Source organism: Amblyomma maculatum, chromosome 4 (assembly GCF_055883805.1).
Source record: "Amblyomma maculatum isolate TAMU_Amacu chromosome 4, ASM5588380v1, whole genome shotgun sequence".
NCBI classification, from domain to species: Eukaryota; Metazoa; Arthropoda; class Arachnida; order Ixodida; family Ixodidae; genus Amblyomma; species Amblyomma maculatum.
In genome coordinates this window covers 129,298,509-129,309,811 of record NC_139347.1, presented here as the reverse complement: position 1 = coordinate 129,309,811, position 11,303 = coordinate 129,298,509, and positions in this window count along the sequence as shown.

The window sequence follows — 11,303 nt, the reverse complement described above, 5'->3', positions numbered from 1 at the left end:
AACCATGAGGCTCGTCGGTGCAGTTAATACTGCAGTTGTAAACAGAGCACTATTTATAGGATTCCTGCGGTACAGTATACCCGTACTTTCAAACACGTGCTAGACTAATTTGCGTGCCTTCCAGGCAGTCCAGGGTTAGGCCCTCCGCATATGCCTGGGCCTCCCTCGGACGCATCAACACTGAAGCATTGCACTCACTAAAGACCACCAGTAGTCGTCGTATATTGCTCTAGAAGTTTAGCGAATAAGCATACGACATATTTCAAGGGTTCCACAGCACCACCTTGCGCAAAGGCATTTGCACAGACCCCATTCTGCATTTGCAAAGATCATAGCAATGCACCGTGTCTTCAATCCCAAAACAGTTCATTCCGGCACACGACCTCCATCATCACAATGGTGTCTGCGGCTCGCATGTGTGTGCCTTGATATTCCGGAGATACCAAAGAAATCAAATTTATTAACGCCAATCCATCAGCAACTGACACTGTTCATGCTGCACAATGACTACTGGGTCCGTACACACATGTGTACGGATGGCTCGGTAACCTTTACTAGTTAAGCATGCGCTGTCGCCTTTCCTGCAACACAAGAAAACTTTTACCACATAATTTTGCATAACGCACCTCTAATGGAGCAGAACTGGCCGCAAATCGTGCTGCAGTAAGGTATATCTCTGAACAAACGCTTCAAAAATGAGCTGTGTGCTATGATTCCAAACTTGCGCTACAATGTCTTTAAAGGTCAACTCCGGTGGCTTTTCTTCATTCTGTGTTTTTGTTGAAAAACATTCCTCGGCACGTCCTGACTCGAACACAAAAAACCGTTTTTCAAAATTCCAATCAGAAGTATTTTTAAAAAGAAAAAACAGCAAATCGAAACCGAAACTGCTTTCACGGCCAGAAACGACGTCCCAGATGACGAAATGGTGACGTCACACTCAGTATTAGAGAAACACTCATACGTGCGTTGGATGGTGAAAATAAAGTGTGGAAATCATGAAGCATTGCATAAAATGTCTGAGGTAGTTCAATATAAGCCTCACAATTTCATAACCATGCGGGAAGTGGACAGTAACGCCGGTATACTGTTTGTGACGTCAGAAACTCAGTGTTGCCTGCAGAAATTGTCTCAACTTAAGCCATAAAAATAGCATATTTTAAAGTGTTCGCGCGAACGGATTATCGTACGGCGCCCAAATTTTGCAGAATGGGTCAGGACGGAGAGGAGAATCTACAGTAAAATTTTTTTAGAATATTCGAATGTCAAAAAACCCCCGGAGTTGCCCTTTAATCAGTCTTGAGCCATGGCGACTATGAGCAACTTGTAGCGGAGGTTCAACGTCTGCACCACCAGACATTCCAAGATGGTTACAAAATTATCTACCAGTTGATACCAGGTCATAGTGGGATTGTTGGCAACGACTTAGCTGACGATTCTGCTCGATCGGCTCACGATACAATCAACATTGTCGAGCCAACGCAGTAAGGCAGCTTCAACTGATCGTCCGTAACGTGATTAGACAATCGTAGCCTACGCCTACAGGCTGAACATCCCGTTCGCATCAGTTTGACCAATTACTCCAACTGCAGATATCATTCGGCTTCCCCCGCTGTGATGCTACAATGCTGTATCGCCTGTGGCTAGGAGGGGCGTTTACAAACGCCTATTCCCATCTCATCGGAATGGCAGACTACCCAACGTGTGAGCAGTGCGGGTGTGTTGAATCGATTGCGCTCACACTTTGTGACTGCCCTCAAATTGAGCGTGAGCGTGCATTCATGGCTGCTACATTCTGCCGCTTGGACTCTCACCCTCTTAAACAAGCTATTCTGGGCCTTTCGACGACACCTTCATCAGAAAGTAAAGCAGTGAAGGAGCTCCATAAGTTTTTAAAGGACTCGGGGTTGAGTTCTAGATTTTAAGTGTACGCTCTTTACCCTCTTTTACTATGGATCTCTGGACATGTAACAGACTCCTTTCCTTGGCGCTCTTTCCTTTTCGTCCCATTGTTCCATTCCCAGGTGTACAGTAGTGTACTGGGCATCGCCTAGTTAACTCCTCTACCTTTCTATTCTATTCTATTCTATTCCATTTCATTCTATTCTATTGTCTCTCGCTCTCTTTAAACAACCCCGGGCTGAAATTGGTGCTTGTCTACAATTTCTAGTTGCCTATTACAACAAAGCCGCTAGAATATAGAAAACATCTAATCGAACAGCATGGATAGACAGGATAACTCATGCTTTGCACTGAGTAGTACAAATATTGTACTGACAACTCCGATGATTATCTGGCATCACTATTTCGGTGCTTTTCGAACGAACTTCGTAGCTTCGCGTGCCTAATTTCGTACTTCAACAGCAGCAAACAATTGTAAGAATGGGAGAGGAAAAGGCTTCATTATGAAATCCATACTAAGGAAGCCAACAGCCTCTGACAGCAAGAAGGCATAGAGGGATGTTTATTTTCTTTTTTAACCTACGCTCAGAAACAATTAATAGCGAAGATAATTGAAGAAGAAATTGAAGAAGAAATCTTCTGCCACCGGATCGTGGGATTCTATCCCAGCGGCGGCATGTGGTTGCTTTTTCATCTTCTTTCTAATCAACCATCTCAATTCCATGGATTCTCGGTATAAGTGGTTGATGTCTTCCTTCAAATATACTTCCGAAACAGGGAAGCATAGTAAATTAGCGGCATTGAAGTGTATGTAGCGTTTCGCAGTCAGGGACTGTTAATGCAGAATGTTTTTTTTTCTTTACCAGAATTCATGCACAACTGCTCCTCTCAAGCAAACGCAAGAATTGGTTGGAAGTTAGCCCACTCACTCGGAAGATGAAAGTGGTAGCGAGGCAAAGCCGACCCTTCTTTTGTGGCGGTTGGCTAATTTGATTACGGGCTGTCGCAGGAACTTCGCTGACTCATTTTGCCTGGCGCTTGTTGATGAGGAGGAGCACAAATGAAAAACTAGGAAGGAGAGGCCTTGACATGAGAGGTATACCGACAGAGGCGTGACGCCGGATTCGGGACGATGACTTTCGTCCCCGTGCGTAGGTGAGCGCTGGCGGTCGCATTTCGAGCAGCTGCTAGCCGTTGTTCACTGCCCTGAGGCCTACATTTTTACTGCTGCACAGCAGCTGCTGTACTGAGGGTAATTTCCGGTCGTTGGTAACCTTGCACGTACTCTGCCGATTCGGCGACTGTATGCTATGTGATTGCAGCAGTGTTGAAAAAAACCGACGTAAAGAGCTTTGTGAGGAAGCGGGAAGGCAAAGCAGAATGCTTTGCGCGCCTACCTTTTTATCGGGTCCTTAGCCATATAACACAGTAACAAGGCACTCTATGACTGTTTGTTCGACATTGCAGTACTTTCAGTCACCTCAACAGGCGTACGCGGCCTAATGAAAATCCCCCAATATTTCAAGCTTAAGTAATATTTAGCGCATAGAATGCAGCAAGCAGTTGCAGATTGTGCTTTCATCAGAGGTAGTCAGCCCTCATGACGCAAAGCAGCTACAGCACAATTGCGATAGCAGATGTAATGCGGTGTACAGAGCTTTGGAAGTGAGAAGAGAGCACATTAGTTCACTTCTCAAGGTATCAAAAATTAGGAAATTCCGCTCGCGTTTTCGTCAAGAGTTTCCACTGCCGCGGACATTGAAGCATGTTCGCGCTTTTATAGATGCATGCAGCCTGTGCTTTCCACAGTTTACGGGCGTACTCTGCTTGGCATCGACAAGTGTATGCAGCATTTGTGGCGTGCCTGTACCGCTTTAGCGACACGAGACACGTGTTCGGCGTCTCGTTCTCGATTGCGAGTGCGACGTTGATCAGTGCATTGCGTGGGTGGTCAGGTCAGGAACTCCGCGCGTTCCGCGTGTTTCTGACCTCCCTGATTGAAGACTATCCGTCATTTGCGTCAGAGTACCCATAGCGGTGGTGCTGAGGTTAGGGCGCTCGTCTACTGTGCCCAAATATGCGGGATCGAATCCCAGCTACGGCGGCCGCTTTTAAATGGAGGCTAAAAACAAGGCGCCCGTGTGCTGTGCGATATGTCAACGCGCGGGAACCCCAGGTTGTCGAAATTTCCGGAGTCCTCCACTACGGCGTCTTTCATAGCCTGATTCGCTTTGGGACGTTAAATACCATAAAGCAAAGCAACCAAACTTGCGTCACAGCGCAATTTAGTAGGGGCGAATGGGTTGAAATGGGTTAAGAGGGGTGCAGTGATGACAGCAACAATAGGCTTTGAGAAATTTTCAGCTTAGACGTGTCCCCATTAAAACTGTACGCATTTTTTCAGCACGCTAGTGAGAAAGCAAGTAACGACTACGAAGTTTTCGACGAAGCGTCGAAAATAAGAACAGAAGCCGATAAAGCATCGAACATCAATAGATGAACGTGGCATGGGAAAACTACTGATGGCGCTAATGTTATCGGTGTCAGGCTTAACACCGACCGTATTAAGCAAGAGGCAAAGAGGTTTGATTTCCCGGTGGCAGAAGTTGTTTTTCTTGTAGCTGAGTTGAAGTCTGTAGCGGCGGAAAAGTTCGAAAATTGTAGAAATGCGGGAGAGATGGCGGTCAGAAGTGCACGAGGAAACAATGACGTTGTCTAAGTAGCAAAAATAAATCGTCCAGTTGAAGCTTCGCAGCAGTGAGTTCATTATCTGTTCTAAAGTCGCAGGGGTGTTAAAGAGGCCAGAAAGCATCGCTTTAAATTGATAGACACCATCAAGAGAGACGAATGCTGCTGTTTCGCAACTGGTTCCGTGGAAGTAATCAAGGCCATCGCCAATACGTGGAAAAGGGCAGACGTATTTTTGTCAGCCTACTGAGGTGGAGACAGTCGGCGCAGAGTCTCTATTTGTGATCTTTTTTCTTCGCTAGCGCGACAGAGTAAGCCCAGGGACAAATCGAAGGTTCAATAATGTCGTTGGGCAGTATCGTCTCGACTTCAAGCTGAATCACTCGGCCCTCCGAATGACAAAACCGGCACGGTAGTTTTTGAATAGTACAACTCCGCATGAATGCGGTGAGTTACAACAAAGCTGTGGTGTAGAGGTCGGGCTCCTTAGCCGAAAATGTTGCTACTTAGAGGTCGGAATAATCTGGTTGCAGATCGACAGGAATCATACCGTAAACAGAATCACGATGAGAAAGGGACTAGGTATCAGTGGCAGAGGGAGGGTCGAATGTAGACCTGAAATTTCACTGTCGATCAGCCGGGACAGTTGCCTAAGAGAAAGCAGCTACGGAGAACTTTGCTTCACAAACTGCAATTAATGATGGAGACAGTGCTCAAACTGCAATTAATGACGGAGACAGTGCTGCGATTATAGGATACAAGTGACGCTGCAGGATGACATCTGGTGGGGAGTAGTAGAGCAGAAAAGGGCTCAAAGCAATTTAAACAACAGCAGTTTTAGAAGTGGAGCGAGTCAAAGCTCAAACAAGTCGGGTGGACAGAACTTTTTCATGCTTACACGAGCGACTTCGAGCTACATGTTTTTAAAAGCGATTATCGTTTTCATGTTCTCCGAGCGTTAGCTTTGCCAAGGACTTTTATCCCAAAGTCGCACTGTATTCGCGACGTTTATTTGGGCGTCAACATGGGAACGCACCAGCTGATACAATCTGTTCCACTCAGTGCACAATCAAGGGCTAGGGTTATCGTATTTATTTCTGAGACAGATAGTCCCCATATTCTCTTTCTTGCGCCAACAAAATGGGTTTCTCCGAACGTTTATCAAAGTGAGATTGTCTGAATCGATGCCTGTTTATGTAGTGTGGTCCTTGTCGGCAGGGCGGACTGGGTTAAGTGCGTTTTTGCAAGACATTGTTTCAGCTGTCCGTATCAATAGATCGAGACTTTCAGATGGGTACTTGGCCGTTGTTAGGTGGAAAATGATGTACAAAGACCTACCTCCCTCGATGCGCTTTTCCAGTGCCCGTTTATCGTACTGGACATCTTTTGTGTCCAGAACGTGATTTGCTGAAAAGTCAGAGGAATGCAGGTGGAGCTTTTCAGTGCTGTCGTACTTTTTTTTACCTGCATACTGGCACGTTTCTGGGTGCAGCCGTGGTTGCAGAGCAAAGGTCTCTTTGTATGTACATTGATCGGTGCAAAATGTATGTAAAAAAGTAGAAGCTATGGAACATATCGTCCTTGACTGTCATGATGATATTTTTCTGTACATTGCCATGAAACGCACCTTGAAAACAGAGTTACTTTTAACACCGTTTCGATTATACGCATTCCTACCATGGGCAGAACCAGGTGAACTGCGTTTCTAGGGTGCGAATCCCTCAAAGGTCTCCTAGACAGCAAGACCACGTGGAACCTTCTCCGATGCTTAATTGATCCACCGAATTCGAAGAGTGAACAACGTAGAAATTTGCATCGAGCCTTACACAACTTTCAAGGCTCGGATGACGAACTCGTGGACGAACTCACGCGTCGCTATATCTGCACTTCGATAGAGGCAGAACCCTCAAATCCAGAATACCGGGGGGAACCGAACGAAGACCTAGATAAAGATTTCATTTTGGAAGAAATCATAGCAGCACTAGCAGATATGCGCCGAGGTACAGCCCCGGGACAAGACAAAATTACGGTCGCACTTCTAACAAACCTCGGCACAGAGGCACTGCAGCAACTTACGGATTACGTTAACGAATGCTGGCGCATTCGCACCATTCCACAGGCACGGAAAACAGCCAATGTACACTTTATCCCCAAACCCGGCAAGAAAATCAGCATTGAAGACCTACGCCGAATATCCCTCACGTCATGCGCAGGCAAACTCATGAAAAAGGCAGTCCACGCGCGTCTCTCCAACTATGTAGAGAACAACGAGCTACTGCACACACGATGTTTGGATTCAAAGAACATCTGTCCACCCATGATGTGCTTCGCAACTCAAACGCGAAGTCATTGATCCAACACGCAGAAACAGTGACCGAGCAATTCTATCCCTAGACCTCAAAGGAGCGTTTGACAATGTCAAACACTCCACAATCCTCCAGAACCTCCCGACCACGAACTGTGGCTAGCGAGACTACTCATACATCTATGATTTCCTTAAAGACATAAGGGTCAACATCGGCACCGGCACTAAACAAACAACGCAAGTGAAGATGGGCACGAGAGGCACTCCGCAAGGGGCAGTATTATCCCAACTTCTGTTCAATATTGCACTCCGAAATCTTCCACCTCTTATAAATCAGATACAGGGCATACGACACACCCTGCACGCTGATGATATAATCATCTGGACAACCACGGGTAGTATTGGAATGACTGAAGAAAAACCACAAACAGCGGCAACAACAGTTCAGAATTATGCGCGATCGTGTGAACTAACCTTCTCTCCCGAACTCCTGGTCTTCCGCCAGCACAAAAATGATGCCACGACCGACATCCACGATCGACATCCACGTTGAGAACTCACCCATCACTGAAGTTCAGACCGTCAAGACACTGGGTCTCTACATCAATAAAAAGAGCAACAACCACTTCTCCATCCAGAAACTCCGCCTTGTGAGCGAGAAAGTCGCCAGGGTGATCGCCAGAATAACGACACGGAAATCAGGGTTGCGCGAAGAAGATACTCTCCGACTGGTGCAGGCTTTCATCGTGAGCCGTATCGTCTATGCAGCACTCTACCTCCGTCTCAAGAAGTTCGACATCAAGAAAATCGACGTCATAATCAGAACAGCCTGCAAGAAGGCCTTGGGCCTCCCTCTTACGACATCGACGGAACAGCTTTTACGACTGGGCGTCCACAACACGGTAGACGAGCTGATAGAGGCACACCTCACGGCGCAGGTGGTACGACTCTCCACGACAAGTCTTGAGCGACTTGAACATCAATTGCCCCTTCAGCTGGGCCCTAAAAGCGACATCCCAGTCTCATGGAGAGGACAATTCAAGGGAACCCCATTGCCGAGAAACATGCACCCCGATTTCAATCAGCCAAGACGACAAGCACGAGCGGAAGCTATAAAAAGGCACTACGGCGGGCGCGAGGGCGTGTTCTATGTCGATGCTGCGGGTCCTGAACGGGGAATGGCGGCCGTTGCGGTAGTGCACCAGACTCACACAGTGGATGGACTAATATTACTCAGCCAAGACACACTGGCTGCGGAAGAAGTGGCGATTGCCCTAGCTTCAACACACAACACCTCAGAATACATTCTTACAGATTCACAGACAGCATATCGCAATTACCTTAGGGGCAGGATTGTACCGCTAGCAGCTAAAATCCTGCAAGATAGTTACACCCGTGGCTACCAACCCACGCATAAACACTTGCATAAACCCACGCATAAACAGGTGTACCTCAGCCCGAGCATTTCTCCCCCGGGCACCCAATACGGATCTCGTGGAACCTCCTACCCCATTGCTAACCTACACTGAAATACTTCAGCACTTAAGATTATCTCGCCGGGTATACACTCCACCGGCAAAGACACTAGACAAAGGGGAGGAGGTACACCTCCGCAAGCTACGACACCACTTTTAACAACCCACGAAGACTACACGCAAGAGATCGAAAGTCATTTGACTCAATGCAAATTCTGCGGGGGGAAGGCGGACCTGTACCATATGGTGTGGGCGTGCCAGCGAAATCACTGTCATTATTAATAACCAGCCAACGCAGGAGGGGTGGGAGGCAGCTCTGACCAGCTCGGACGCAAGGGGTCAAAAAGAACTCATCGAAAAAGCGAGGACAGCAGCCTACGCCAATGGGGTTCCGGACTGAGGACTTCAACCACCGCTACAACCTGCGGAACATTTTTAATAAAATATTTTCACCACCCCCTACTACTACTACTAGTAGTAGTAGTAGGGGGTGGTAAAAAGTAGTAGTAGTAGTAATAGTAGTAGTAGTAGAATGGGGAGGTGTGAAGACCGCGGAGTTTTCTTCGGCCGCGCGTGACCGCCTTGACTGCTTGCGCACCGATGCCGTCAGGGGGAATGTGGCGCTGCTGCTGGCGACGCGGTAAGCTTCAGCCCCGTCGGCCAACGTCTCGGGCCTCGCTTGCGCGTAGAGTTATCAGTCGTTCCGCAGCTGTATTTCGTTCCGTTGGTTTTCTCGCCTCTTTTGAAATGTTTATCACAGTTTTTTGCCTTGCGAGGGCAGTGCGCACTCCTTGGATGCCTCCAGGAAAGGCATCCGAGGAGTGGATATTGGGGCCATTTATATCCATCGGAATTGCTTTACAAGCTGGTCATACATTCTGCCTGATGCGCTTGCATGCACAATTTGTGGTATATATTCTGCAGTCAATTGGTCATGTGCCAGAAATTGCTTGTCCTGAGCATTCGGCTGCCCTGACAGCATCCGTTGAGCGTTTTTATTGCCTCACAAGAATTTCCTTTTTCCTTGCCGGATACTGCGTCTTTCCTTTCCTGTGAACCAATTATTATTATTATGCAGGGCTGAAGCGTAAACTTTTGAACTGTTAGACCAATTCTCGATAAAATTTTCAGGGATGGCTTATCCTTTTATTAGAATATATTCTAAGTTTTATTACCGTTGCGCAAATAGAAAAAAAAGTTTAAGCTGTCGTAATGAGGAATTAGGTGTGTCATCTTAAGAAAATTATCATTTCAAAAATTATGCGCATGTGCTAACCGTTTGTACTCATATAACCTCTAGGCACTTCGCTGTGCAGGGTAAGACAAATTGTAGTTTTTTTTTTTTTTCCACAGACACGTGTGTGTCAGATACTGCGCCTTTCCCTTCCTGTGAACCAATTATTATTTAAACACGAGCTTCGTATTTTTTGTGGTCAATTTGCATCTCACTTGTATTATATTCTTTTTTTTTATGAAAGAACTATAGGAGTCCAAAAAGTATGCTACCTTGTTTCCAATAAAATTTTATTTCAGAAGTCACCTTGAAAGCAGCTTTAGACGGAAGAGTTTAGAAATGGTAGCTTTCCTGACGAAAGTGCTCTTGCAAAAAGTGCAAACTAAGAAATATGAGTTCAAAGTTTTCAGAACACGGTAATAAAGTTTAAGTCCCACATTATTATATCAAAGTGGCCCGATTGTACACATTGGGCTGTTTCTTTTTTTTTTTCTAACAGGACACTGCTCTGTGACAATTGCTTCAAGTGGCATTTTTCTAGGTAGCTTTACAGCTGTTCAGTGCCCCTGTGAGCTCGTGAAATTCTTTGTTTGGTTGGTTGCTTTGCGTGCATGTTCGTCTAGGCCCTTATTCTATTTCCAGCTTATCAAGCAATTTGGTTAGCCAGGCTTGCAGTCGGGGTTACGTGCTCCAATTTAGTAAAAAAGAACGCTATTTTGGTTTATCAACCAATCCGCTGTTGCCTTGGCACAAAATTGGCATTTTCTTTCTGTTTTTTTCCTTTGCTGTCTGCTGTACCCTCTATAGCAGGTCTATTTTGTTGTTTTTTTTTTTTTGCTATAGACTGCGAAAAATAAGAATTCTAACTTGATGATACGCTCTGCGTTCAGCTTCTTGCCCACTATGCGGCTTCATTTTGGAATCGGCATTTATATTTCGGTGGTGAGTGCACCCTATGTTGCAGAAATATTAATTTTAATTTTTTCATTGCACACGTGACAATTAAGATTGGTGAGAGTTTATTACATTCATAATCAACATGAAACATTTAAAAGCGCTTTTTTTGTTAGAAGTTATGTTTTCTCCGCATCCCCCATTAAGGATATCAATCGGAAGGACAGTGAGAAAAAACGGAAAACGCTAAAACCTGGCTATTGCACATCAACCCCCCCCCTCCCCCCATTTTTCTGATTTGTAAACAAATAACTTTCCACTTTCACTCCCACCTTCATCCCTTCCCTTACGGCGCGATTCAGTTGTCCACATAGTAAAGTGTGACAGATACTGCGCCTTTCCCTTCCTGTGAACCAATTATTAATTATTATTCCATAACCAAATGGGTTGCTTTACTGTCTACAACCGTAGAAATATCTTGTATGAGTGTCATATGATGGTATCATGCTACAGGATTGGAAGCGGTACCAACATTTCCTTTCCTTTTATTTTTGCGTTCAGGAGCCTTCATGTAAGGCGAGTGCCATTTCAATGTCCTACGTACGTCAGGCATTAGAACCTGCTCTCTCCGTCGTGGTGGCTCAGCGGCTGCGTTTCGCCTCCATCGAAACGCAAGGCGCCTTTGTACGGTGAGATGTCGGCGTGCTCTGAGAAACGCCTGGCAGTCGAAATTATTCCGAAACCCTCCTCTACGACGTCCCTGCGATCCTCAAACATTTCTCGAAATGTGCCCTCACAAAATGCT